Consider the following 12805-nt stretch of genomic DNA (forward strand, 5'->3'; position numbering starts at 1 on the left):
TCATGGTTGTCTCAAAGGTGCTTTTTCAAAAGCAACTGGACTTTTTTGTTTTTCCCTTGAAGACATTTCGCTTCTCATTCAATGCTGCTTCTTGGATGAGAAGCGAAACATCTTCAAGGAAAAACAAAGAAAGTCCAGTTGTGTTTTGAAAAAACCCCTTTGAGACAAGTCTGAAAGTTTACATACATACAATAGCAGAATTGGAAGGGACCTTGGAGGTCTTCTAGTCCAACCCCCTGCCTAGGCAGGAAACCCTATACCGTTTCAGACAAATGGCTATCCAACATTTTCTTAAAGACTTCCACCCTTGGGGCATTCACAACTTCTGGAGGCAAGTCGTTCCACTGATTAATTGTCCTAACTGTCAGGAAATCTCTCCTCAGTTCTAAGTTGATTCCTTGATTAGTTTCCACCCATTGCTTCTTGTTCTACACTCAGGTGCCCTGGAGAATACTTTGACTCCCACTTCTTTGTGGCAACCCCTGGGATATTGGAAGACTGCTATCATGTCTCCCCTAGTCCCTCTTTTCATTAAACTTAACATACCCAGTTCCTGCAACCGTTCTTCATATGTTTTAGTCTCCAATCCCCTAATCATCTTTGTTGCTCTTCTCTGTATTCTTTCTAGAGTCTCCACATCTTTTCTACATCGTGGCAACCAAACCTGAATGCAGTATTGCAAGTGTGGCCTTACCAAGGCATTATAAAGTGGTATTAACAGTTCATGTAATCTTGATTCTATCCCTCTGTTTATGTAGCCCAAACTGTATTGGCTTTTTTGGCAGCTGCTGCACACTGCTGGCTCATATTTAAATGGTTGTCCACTAGGATTCCAAGATCCCTCTCACAGTTACCACTATTGAGCAAGGTACCACCTTTACTGTACCCGTGCATTTCATTTTTCTTGCCTAAATGTAGAACCTTACTCTTTTCACCACTGAATTTCATTTTATTAGATAGTATCCAATGTTCAAGTTTGTCAAGTTCTCCTGTGTGCTGCTTGGGGAATCCAAGCATGGGTTAACTTTGTCCATTAGCCTAGAGACTGAGTTATGCAAATTGGTGACCACGCCTCCTCTAACTGGTAGGGTCAGTTTTTTTTACTCAGTCCAGCCAGATAAGACGTATACCAATTTTCTCTCCAATCTTCTGAGATAAAGTTGCCTTTGTTTGGATTTTTCGAGTGATGTGTGTGAGTGTTTATTATTGCATGTAAGGAGAGGCTGTCTGCCGGTTTTCCTAACCGTTTTGATTCGTGGCAGGCATTGCTGGCTCTTACAGCCGCTGCCTTTGGGCTTGGAACTAGCCTGGATCACTTGGGAGGCTTGGCGCTGGGCTTAGCGCCCGTTCTGCCTTATGTGCTTGCCGTTTGGGCTCCGCGATGAGGTTTTTCGCTGATGGCTTGTTACTGCGCCTGAAGCCTTTTCCAGCCGCATCGGAGGACCGGGAATTCCCGCCGTTCGCGGAGTGGTTGCTCCGGAGGTACCAGCCACATTCGCCCGCCGTTTGCGGCGCGGTCTGTCTGGCTGCATCATTGCTGGGAGTGACAGGATCGCTCCAGCGCTGCCGCCGGCATCTCTTCCTGCGTGGGAGTCTCGGACCGGCTTGCCATCTAACGGCCGGTTTGAATATTGGCGCCTGAATTGCGCCCGCCATTTTGGGGCTGTTTCCGACGCATGCGTCCTAGGCCTTTGGGTTGGGCGTTGGTCTCTTAGCGCCGGGAAGGCTGCTGAGTCATTGCCCCTCCCATTTCCCTCACTTCGAGCTTGATCGCCTGGTGAGAGGATCGCGCTGCCGCTGCCTTTGTTGACCACGAGGCTGCAGTTCTTACAGTAAACCGGGGCCTTTTTGTATTATTTGAGTCTTTTCACTTCTTCTTGTTCAAATGTTTTATTTCATTTTCATTTTCAATTCATACAGTCACTTATATACTGTGCATAACCGGGGCCATATAACATTGAACAATAACCACAGCCATCCTTGTCAAAAATACTCCCCAAAATACAAGCCCAATAGATCACATCAACCCTCCATACACCCTTTCTTTCACCCCACTCCAACTTTCCTTTCTCCCCTCCAACATTCCCCTCTCCTACTTCCCCTCTCCCTCTATCATTCCTTTCTTCCAATACATTCCCTCCCTTCCACCTCACACTCCTTCCGATCCTCTCTCCCACCCTCTCTACCCCTCTTTCTTCTTTCCCTCTACTCCTCCCTTCGGTGTATTTCTACTATCTATCAATATATTCAGCTTCTTATTTTTACACTAGCATTAAAAATGCAACAGTATACAAGTGCAATCATGTTACTTTAAAATCTGGTACATACTATATTTCCCCCCTCCCCCCTCCCCCCTATGACCCCACCTCCCTCCCCCCCCCGACTTCCCAGTCTTCACTTCTTAAAGTTACAATGGCTGATCAATCCACCTCAGGGGGTACTGTAGAGTCCTCTACTGAGGCCCAGCATTCTGCCCCAGCGGGGATTAGTTCGAGGCCTGGCAGGGCCGCATCTAGAGTCACTAGCCAGAGGACCAGGGAGGCATCCGGGGCTCCGGATAAAGGCCATAAAAAGAAAGATAAATCAAAGAACGTTTCTAAGGCTTCTGGGGAAGGTAGAGTTTCTCCTTCCACGCTAGTTTCTCAACGTATTTCACCAGCCCCTATTCCACAACCTGCAGGACACCAGGCCTGGTCTCCTGATCGCCCATTACCCATTATTTCGGAGGCTGGGGTGGGAGGGTTTGGGATCCAACTTCCCCCAGTTGTTCCTGAAGCCCAGGCTACCTCAGCTTACTTGATGCCACACGCTGGGCCCTCCGCCACCTTTACTCCCACTGCTGCAGGCCTCAGGCCTATAGAAGGCTATGATCAGGGTTTTTCCCCAGATCTTTACCAGATGATTTCTGCTGCTATTTCAAGGGGGGTGGATGCTGAATTGATCCGTAGAAACCAGCCCCCTGTGACTACCAGTGCCCCTAGTGGGCCTAGTCTTCAGGTCCCACAGGTGGATCTTCCCGACCTTGCAGCTGGCCTTCTTCGCCTCTTCCTTCTACTTACAGCGAGGATTCAGCATTAGTGGAGGAAGGAGAGTTGATTGATAGGGAGTTCTCTGATGATGAGGGTTTGATCTTTGATCAGCCTAACTCCTCGAGCTTATTTCGGCCCACGTTATTCAAGTCATTGTTGTATAAAGCTAAGGCCGCTACCCATATGGGAGACATGGCTTCTAAGGATGGTTCTGCAGTAGGCCTTGATTCCACTGAGTGACTTTTCGCTGAGCCGGTCTCACTGCAGGAGGTGATTCCTTCTTCAAAACTTTTTATGGATCTTATTCAAAAACAATGGGATCAACCGACTGTGGTTACCCCACCAAGCAATGGGGACAGAAAACTGTACACTTCCACTCCTGATTTAGACAGTATTTTGCAGTTCCCGACTGTGGATCCACCAGTAGCGGCTCTGGCCTCCCCGGCTCTCATTCCCTCTGAGATTTCTGAGGGTCTGAAAGCGGAGGATCACAAGGTCAAGACTGTCATTTGTAAGACTCACCAGGCTGCAGCATGGGCCTTGCGGGCTGCGACAGCAGCGTCGTTCTTTAATAGAACTTCAGTCCTTTGGCTCAAGCAATTACAGGAAAGGCTAGCCCCTGATGAGGTGCGTCTTCACCAAGATGTCACCAAGATTATGGCTGCCCTGGAATTCTCGGCGGATGCCACTCTTAATGCGGCCAAGTTCGCTTCCCGAACTGTAGTGTCCAATGTAGCGTCCAGGCGCCTGCTGTGGCTTCACCATTGGCAGGCAGATGTTAAGTCTAAATGGCGCTTAGCTTCCACACCCTTCAAGGGCGGGGCATTGTTTGGGGCTGTTCTTGATCCCATACTCATTGAGACCAGGGACAAACGCAAGGTTCTCCCTTCCACTGGGGGGCGCAACAACAGGAGGCAGCAGCTGTATGGCAGACGCCAGCCCTTTCGAGGTGGCTACTCAGGATATTCAGCGGCTCCTTTTGTTCCCCACTACAATAGACCATTCCACCAGACTCAGGATCACGGCCAGAACCGTGCGGGGTCCAGAGATAGGGGGCACCAACAGCATCAGGCGCAATCTCATAATAGGCGGTCCTTTCGTGGATCTTGCAAGGCTGGAGGGAAATGGCGGCGCTGCACTGAGGGCTCCGTTTTGGCGTTTTAGCCTTTGGCGTTTAATCACCCACGGACAGCCTCGAATTGACTTTCTGCTGCACTAGGCTTATTTTCTGCTGACTGGGAGGAGCCCTGGTGTTTGCCTGTCCTTTGGAGACCTTTACCATCGAAGGAGGTGGGTGATTCGAACGACGCTGGATGAGGCAAGGCAGCTAGTGGATTTCTCAACTGCCGGAGTCTCTCTAGCCCCCCCTCCTCCATTCCAGTCCTTTTGCACAGCCATCGCCCTGAAGGGGAGGAGAATGATCTGGGCACCCACCAAAGACGGGTGAATCTGGTGGCTGGCTGTATTTGCCACCGCCATGGCCCTTCCGGATGCCCCCCCCCCCCGCTGTTTGATTCAGCCTTTACATCAACGCTGCCACCTTTTCCTTCCGTTTTTTGCTTGACTGGACCTCTTCCCTGGGTGAGTTTCTCCTTCAGCCCATCATCGCTGCTGTGGAGCCTTTTTTCACCCCCCCTGCTTTCCATCTGGGCTTCAGAAATTCCAGGACCTCTGAACTTGCTGTTTATTGCTACGGACAGCACTTGTTTAATTCCATTCACTGCAGTGCTTTGGACCCTGGACAAGTGGGGGTGCTCACAGCGTGTAAGAAGGCCCTCTGCTCCCCTCAACTGTCCAGGACTTTTTGGACCTTCTCAGACTTATAGGAGAGGGAGATACGAGATATTCCCTTGTACGCCTCCTTTGGACCATTGCTGGGTTTCAGTCACTTTAACCATCTTGAACGTTAAGAGCCATTTGCACTACTTGAACTTGCACCCCTCGTAGAGATGTGCCCAGAGGTTTTTCAGGTGCTCCATCAGCCGAGAGCTCAGAAAAGGGGTGGGGGTGTGGACATTGTTATCCGAGAGTCTCTAGTACCTCGTAGGATCCCTGCTCCGGAGCTTGTCAGGTGTGAGTCCCTGCTGGTGAAGCTGGACCTCAAGGGTCAAGTGGGCTTGCTGTTAACGTACCTGCCTCCCAACAGCGTTGCAGCAGCCCTCCCCTCGCTCCTCGAGTCGGTAGCCGAGCTGGCAATTGAGTTCCCCAGGCTCATGGTTCTGGGGGATTTCAATCTGCCTTCGCTCGGTGAACACTCTGATGGAGCGCAGGAGTTCATGGCTTCCATGACAGCCATGGGCTTGACCCAAGTAATTCGGGGCCCAACCCACTCGGTGGGTCACATGCTCGACCTCGTATTTCTCTCGGAGCAGTGGACTTGTGATCTTGGTCTGAGGGGTAGTGAGATCGTACCCCTGTCGTGGTCAGACCACTACCTACTGAGGCTTGACTTTCGGAGACCAAACCCCCACTGTAGGGAGGAGGAACTGACCAGGTGGTTCCACCCCAGGCGACTTATGGACCCTTTGGGGTTCCAAACGGAGCTTGGGGTTATTCCTGATACCCTCGCCCGCAGTCCGGCGGAGACTCTGGTTGCTGCTTGGAACTCGGCAGCGACGGAGTCTCTTAACCGGATTGCGCCTCTACGGCCGCTCCGAGGCAGTGGATCCAGGAGGGCTCCTTGGTTTACTGAGGAACTCCGGGAGATGAAGCACCGAAAGAGATGCCTAGAGCACCATTGGAGATCCAGTAAATCCGAATCGAGCCGAGCACTTTTAACATCCTGCATCAGAGAGTACATCCAGGCAATCAGGACGTCAAAAAGAACTTACATTGCCACTCTGATTGCGTCCGCTGAGTCGCGCCCAGCCGCCCTGTTCAGGATAACCCGTTCCCTCCTAAATAGGAGGGATACGGGTGATCCTTTGCAGGGCAGGGCTGAGGACTACGTCCAGTTCCTCGCGGATAAAGTTCCTCGGTTTCGGGCGGACCTGGACTCCAATCCTGCAGAACCAGCCGAGGCACTAAGGGATAATCTGGTAGGTCATCGCTGGATTGATTTTCAAGCTGTTACCCCTGAGGACGTGGACAAGGCTATGAGAGCTGTAGGTGCCTCCACATGCGTGCTGGACCCGTGCCCCTCCTGGCTGATTGTTAACAGCAGGGAGGTGACACGGGGCTGGATCCAGGCGGTTGTTGCCGCTTCCCTTCGGGAGGGGGTCTTTCCCCCCGCTTTAAAGGCGGCGGTGGTGAGACCCCTCCTGAAGAAACCATCTCTGGATCCAGCCGTTCTAAACAACTATCGTCCAGTCTCCAACCTCCCCTTTGTGGGGAAGGTTATTGAGAAGGTGGTGGCCTTTCAGCTCCAGCGGTCCTTGGAGGAAGCCAGTTATCTTGATCCATTCCAGTCTGGCTTCAGGCCTGGCTACAGCACAGAAACCGCTTTGGTCGCATTGACCGATGATCTCTGGAGAGCCAGGGATGGAGGCCACGCCTCCATCCTGGTACTCCTTGACCTCTCTGCGGCTTTCGATACCATTGACCATGGTATCCTTCTGCGACGACTGCGGGAGGTGGGGGTGGGAGGCACTGTCTTACGGTGGTTCTCCTCTTACCTCTCGGACAGGTCGCAGTTGGTGTTAGTCGGAGGGCAGAGATCGACCCCTAGGCCCCTAACATATGGGGTGCCGCAGGGTTCGGTCCTGTCCCCCCTACTTTTTAATATCTACATGAAACCGCTGGGCGAGATCATTCGATGGCACGGGATAAAATACCACCAGTATGCGGACGATACACAGTTGTATCTGTCCGCCCCGTGCCAACTCAATGAAGCGATGGACGTGATGAGCCAGGGCCTTGAGGCTGTTAGAGACTGGATGGGGGTTAACAAGCTTGTACTCAATCCAGATAAGACCGAGTGGCTGTTGTGCTTCCCTCCCACTAATTGGCCAAGTGTTCCATCTCTCAGGCTGGGGGGTCAAATACTACGCCCCTCAGATAGGGTCTGCAACTTGGGAGTCCTCCTGGACCCACAGCTGACTTTTGAACACTATTTGTCAGCTGTGGCCAGGGGGGCATTTGCCCAGGTTCGCCTGGTGCACCAGTTGCGTCCCTACCTGAACCGGGAGGCTCTCACAACAGTCACTCGTGCCCTTGTGACCTCTAGGCTGGAGTACTGCAATGTGCTCTACATGGGGCTGCCCTTGAAGAGTATTCAGCGACTTCAGCTGGTCCAGAATGCAGCCGCGCGAGTGATCGTGGGTGCACCTCGTTTCACCCACGTAACACCTATCCTCCGCGAGCTGCACTGGCTGCCTGTTGATCTCCGGGTGCGCTTCAAGGTGCTAGTTGTCACCTACAAAGCCCTTCATGGTATTGGATCTGGGTACTTGAGAGACCGCCTACTGCCAATTACCTCCACTAGGCCGATAAGATCCCATAGATTAGGCTTCCTCTGAATTCCATCAGCCGGTCAATGTCGACTGGCAACTACCCGGAGGAGAGCCTTCTCGGTGGCTGCTCCGACCCTATGGAACGAACTCCCCTTGGAGATTCGTACCCTCACCACCCTTCAGACCTTCCGCGTAGCCCTTAAAACCTGGCTGTCCCGACAGGCCTGGGGCTAAAGACTTCAACCCCACCCGAATAGTATGACTGTTATGCTTTTTAACGATGTATTGTCTTCATGTGTATAACTTGTTTTGTACTTCCCTCCCCCTGAATTGTGAGCCGCCCTGAGTCCCCTCAGGGAAAAGGGCGGCATACAAATAAAGTTAAATCCAAATCCAAATCTGGTAACCGGTCCTTTCGGAGGTACCGGTGACTCCCAAGGCGAGGTACCAGTGGGCGGACGCCTACTGGACTTCGCTCATCAGTGGGAGGAGACCACGTCCGACGCCTGGGCCCTTCAGGTGGTGAGATTGGGCCTCACACTGGAATTTCTCTCCATCCCCCTGAGGCAATTCATCAGGTGCCCAGTTCCCAGATGCTCTGTGAAATGGCCCCTCATGGAGGCCGAAATACATCATCTCTTATCCATCAATGCCATAGAACAGGTTCCCAGAGGGCAGGAAGGCCTAGGGTTTTACTCAATATTATTTCTGGTACCCAAGAACTCAGGGGGATGGCGGGCCATTCTAGATCTGAAAAGACTCAATTGGTACATCAAGTACCAAAGGTTCAAAATGCAGTCCTTAAAGAGCATCTTGGCAGCCATCCGCCGGGGCGATTTGATGACATCAGTCGACATCAAGGAAGCGTACCTCCATGTGCCCATTCACCCGGCACATTGCAAGTTTCTGTGCTTCCAGTTTGCAGACTGGTATTTCCAGTACAGAGCCTTGCCCTTTGGTCTCTCCTCGGCCCCGCGCACCTTTACCAAGCTCCTGGCGGTGGTGGCGGCCTCGCTTCGCTCAGTTCCCGTGAGAGTGAATTGTTACTTAGACGACATCTTGGTCCTGTCGCCGTCCCGGGAACAGGCCCTTTGGGATCTTCAAGTAACGATGGACTCCCTGCGGAGGCACAGTTTCATCCTGAACCTTCCCATCGCTGCTTCACTTAGGGACCATTATCAATTCTACCACGTGCGAGGTCTTTCTCTCCTTGGAGAGACATCAGAGCATTCAACGACTAGCGTCCCAGGTGTCAGCTCAGCGGCTTGTGCCCCTGGCCCTACTCTCCCAGCTGTTAGGGAAGATGATTTCATGCATCGACATCGTTCCATGGGCCAGATTTCACGCACGACCTCTGCAATGGATCCTGCTCCCTTATCAAAGGTCTCACAGCAGTCATTCACAGCTCAAAGTTCGACTGCCGTCCAAGCCTCTCAGATCCCTTCGGTGGTGGACATCCTCCAAGCTCTTCAAGGGCTGCCTATTCAAGGAGCCGGATCGTATCCAGGTTACGATGGATGCCAGCCTCTTCGGATGGGGCGGCCATGCCTTGAACCGGGTGGCACAGGGCCGTTGGTCGAGTCGAGAGCTGAACAACAGCATCAATTGGCTAGAGCTCCGGGCCATCCGTCTGTCCCTACGGGAGTTCCAAGACATTGTGAGTCACCACCACATACTGATCCTAATGGACAATGTGGCCGCCAAAGCGCATGTCAACCGCCAAGGGGGCACGCACTCCAGGGCTCTCATGTTGGAGGCGGAGAGGTTGCATCATTGGGTGGAGTCCAGACTGTTGTCGCTCCGGGCGGAGCACATCTCGGGTGACTCCAACGTCCAGGCAGATTGGTTGAGCAGAGCCACAGTGGATCATGGCAACTCCATCCCGATCTCTTCCAGCAACTCTCTCGCTGGTTCGGCAATCCAGTAGTGGACTTGTTAGCACAACCTCGCAACGCTCAACTGCCTCGCTTTTACTCCAGATATGTGACTCCTGGGGCGGAGAGGGTGGATGCCCTGCGCAGCCCGTGGCCGGCCGGCCTTCTCTACGCCTTCCCGCTGCTGCCAGTGATTCCGGCAGTTATACAGAAGATACTGACGGAGCAGGCGGAAGTCCTCCTGGTGGCTCCGATGTGGTCTCGGCGCCCCTGGTATTCCGACCTGGTGCACCTGTCGATCTCACGCCCGTGGAGAATTCCAGACGAGCAGATCCAGCTCTACCAGGGGGCTCTCATACATCCAAACCCCCAGTTGTTGCAGTTAGCCGTGTGGCACGTGAGCGGGCTCTGCTGATTGAGCTTCATTACTCCAACGAGGTCATCGCCACAATTCAAGCAGCTCGTCGCCCCTCCACCACTCGGATTTACGAGGCTACTTGGCAGGCCTTTTGCAAATGGTGCCGCCGGGCGGGGGCAGACCCCCTCCAGGATTCGGTGCCCCAAGTTTTGGATTTTCTGCAATCGGGTCTCAACAAAGGTTTGGCACCCAACATGCTTCGCAGGCAGGTCACGGCTCTTGCCACGGTGATTGGGGGTGGTCAGGGACGTTCATTGTCTCAACATTCACAAGTCAAGGCTTTCCTGAAGGGGGCGGCCAACATCCGGCCTCCGACCGTGCATCGCTACCCTACATGGGATTTGACCTTAGTGCTCAGGGCGCTTATGGACTCTCCATTCGAACCTATTACTTCCATCAGTCTCCGACTATTGACTCTTAAGATCATGTTTTTGGTAGCTATTACATCAGCTAGGCAGGTTTCCAAATTGGCGGCGTTGTCAGTTCGGGCGGACCTCTGTATTTTCCACCCCAACAGAGTCGTTCTCCGTTTGGACCCTGCCTTTCTACCGAAAATCAACACGTTATTTCACAGGGCTCAGGAACTTGTCCTCCCGGACTTTTGCCCCAATCCTTCTCATCTGCAGGAGCGCCAATGGCATCACCTGGATGTGCCCAGGGTTCTTCATCGCTACGTGAAACGCACGGCGTCCTTCAGGCGATCGGAAGCACTTTTTGTGTCCTTTCAGCCATCGTCGATGGGGCAGAAGGTTTCTTCCCATACGATAGGTCGCTGGTTGAAGGCGTGCATCGCTCTTGCTTATGACAGTCAATCTCGGCAGGTACCCAGGCGCATCACTCCCCATTCTACCAGGAGTGCGGCTACCACGGCAGCCTGGGCCACGCAAGCTTCAGTGGAAGAAATCTGCAGGGCAGCGACCTGGTCTACGCCTTCACCGTTCATCCGACACTACAAAGTTGACATGTATGCCTCGGCTGAGGCCTCCTTTGGGCGGCGTGTGCTGCAACAGGTGCTCCCCCCTGCGGGGGACCCTGGCCAGCCTAGCTCCCGCCCTGGACCTTAATTGCTTTGGCATGTCCCATGCTTGGATTCCCCAAGCAGCACACAGGAGAACGACCGTTGACTTACCTGAACGGTCCTTCTATGTGTGCTGCAAGGGGAATCCAAACCCGCCCGCAGCTTCAGCTGGCCAGGGCCATTGTGACTTTCACCTGATTGACTCTGATATCTGACTTGACTATGACTGTTTGTGACTGGTTGTATCTTTTGGTTGTTGCCATGTTTGTATACCTGTTGGGCTATGGCCTCTATTGTTATTGTTATACATCATTAAATGGCTGACTTCGTACAAAACTGACCCTACCAGTCAGAGGAGGCATGGTCACCAATTTGCATAACTCAGTCTCTAGGCTAATGGACAAAGTTAATCCATGCTTGGATTCCCCTCGCAGCACACATAGAAGGACCGTTCAGGTAAGTCAACGGTCGATCCTTCTGTATCTTAAGCCTGTCTTCTGGAGTGTTAGCTATTCCTGTCAGCGTGGTGTCATCTGCAAGTTTGATGAGTTCCCCATTTATTCCCTCATCCAAATCATTGATGAAGATGTTGAAGAGTACTGGGCCTGAAACAGAACCTTGGGTACTCCATTGCATACTTCCCTCCATGTAGATGCAGTTCCATTGAGGACTACACGTTGAGTGTGTTTGGTCAGCCAGTTATGAATCCATCTGGTGGTGATGCTGTCTATCCCACATTTTTCTACTTTATCTAGTAGTAGGTTATGGTCTACTTTATCACATGCCTTACTGAAGTCCAAGTAAATTATATCGATGGCATTCCTCTGGTCCACTAATTTTGTCACTTTGTCAAAGAATGCAATAAGATTAGTCTGGCATGATCTGTTTTATCAAACCCATATTGGCTTTTGGCTATTACTTTGTTTACTTCTAGGTGTTCGCTAATTTGTTGCTTGATTATCTTTTCCAGAATATTTCCTGGTATTGAGGTCTGTAGTTTCCTGGATCTATTTTTTTCCCTTTTTTGAAGATGGGAACCACATCAGCTCTTTTCCAGTCCCTGGCAGTTCCCTGATGCTCCAGGATCTCTGAAAGATATAGTTCAGTGGTTCTGAGATCTCATCTGCTAGTTCCTTCAGAACCCTGCGGTGTAATCCATCCGGTCCTGGTGATTTGAACTCATCTAGGGTAGACAGGGTAAACTTACCATTTTCTTCCCTATTTCAACTTGTGTTCCTAATCTGATTTTTGTGGTGATGTTTTTGATAGGTTGGACTGTTTTTTTCCCTTTGTTTAAAGACAGATGCAAAAAATGAGTGAAATAGTTCTGCTTTCTCCCTGTTGCTTGTCACCTTCTTGCCACTTTCTCCCAGCAATGGACCAATTGTTTCCTTAACTTTTTTCTTGTTTTTAACATGTTGGAAGAACCTTTTTTTCTTTACATTTAAAGAAGTTTAAATTTCCCACCTGCCATTTTAACTGCCTAATCCATTAGGTCCTTTCTCAGTTTCTTTCTCTGACTGTTAAGTGATTGTGGGCTTCGCTAATAGTTTCCTAGCCAGGATTTCATCTTCTCCTTTCTCAAGATCACTAATTCATTTCATTAGTGTTTAAAGTTTACCAATCAGTCTTTCTCTCCTCCTGCAATGTCTTCCTGAGACCAGGTCCAGCAGCAGATATAATTTTTCAGTAATATCTGTGAAGCAAAAGAAACAAAGCTTAACAAAAATATTGACAAGGCATTTTGACTTGAACAAGGCAGGAGCTGGCTGATGTACAGATATGATCCAGGCACGGATTGTGAATTCATTTCATTTTTACAATCTACTCAATCTCCCTGCCTGACCTGACTCATGTAGTTGCCGCCATAATGGTGACTTTGCACAAGCTGACTGTGATGGGGGATTTCAACAATTGTTCTGAGCCTTCATCATTTATAGCTGGCCAGATTAAATATTTGGCCCTAGATATGTTTTTTTTCTTACAAGTCATTTGGAGAAGTCATGCTCAGCATTACTTTTTGAATCCTTGTTCAACCTATTTAATAAAGATTTCCAGAGCAAATTAGTCAACTA

At 51.1% G+C, this 12805-nt stretch overlaps 1 pseudogene; it reads left to right on the top strand.

Annotated features, from left to right (window-relative positions):
* Positions 1-1381: 1381 nt before the first annotated feature.
* Positions 1382-4193, top strand: LOC148045071 (uncharacterized; annotated as a pseudogene).
* The last annotated feature ends 8612 nt before the right edge of the window (positions 4194-12805 follow it).

Source organism: Thamnophis sirtalis, unplaced genomic scaffold (genome assembly GCF_051295495.1).
Source record: "Thamnophis sirtalis isolate CommonGarterSnake01/CBP01778 unplaced genomic scaffold, rThaSir2_p1.2 scaffold_6, whole genome shotgun sequence".
Taxonomy (NCBI): Eukaryota; Metazoa; Chordata; class Lepidosauria; order Squamata; family Natricidae; genus Thamnophis; species Thamnophis sirtalis.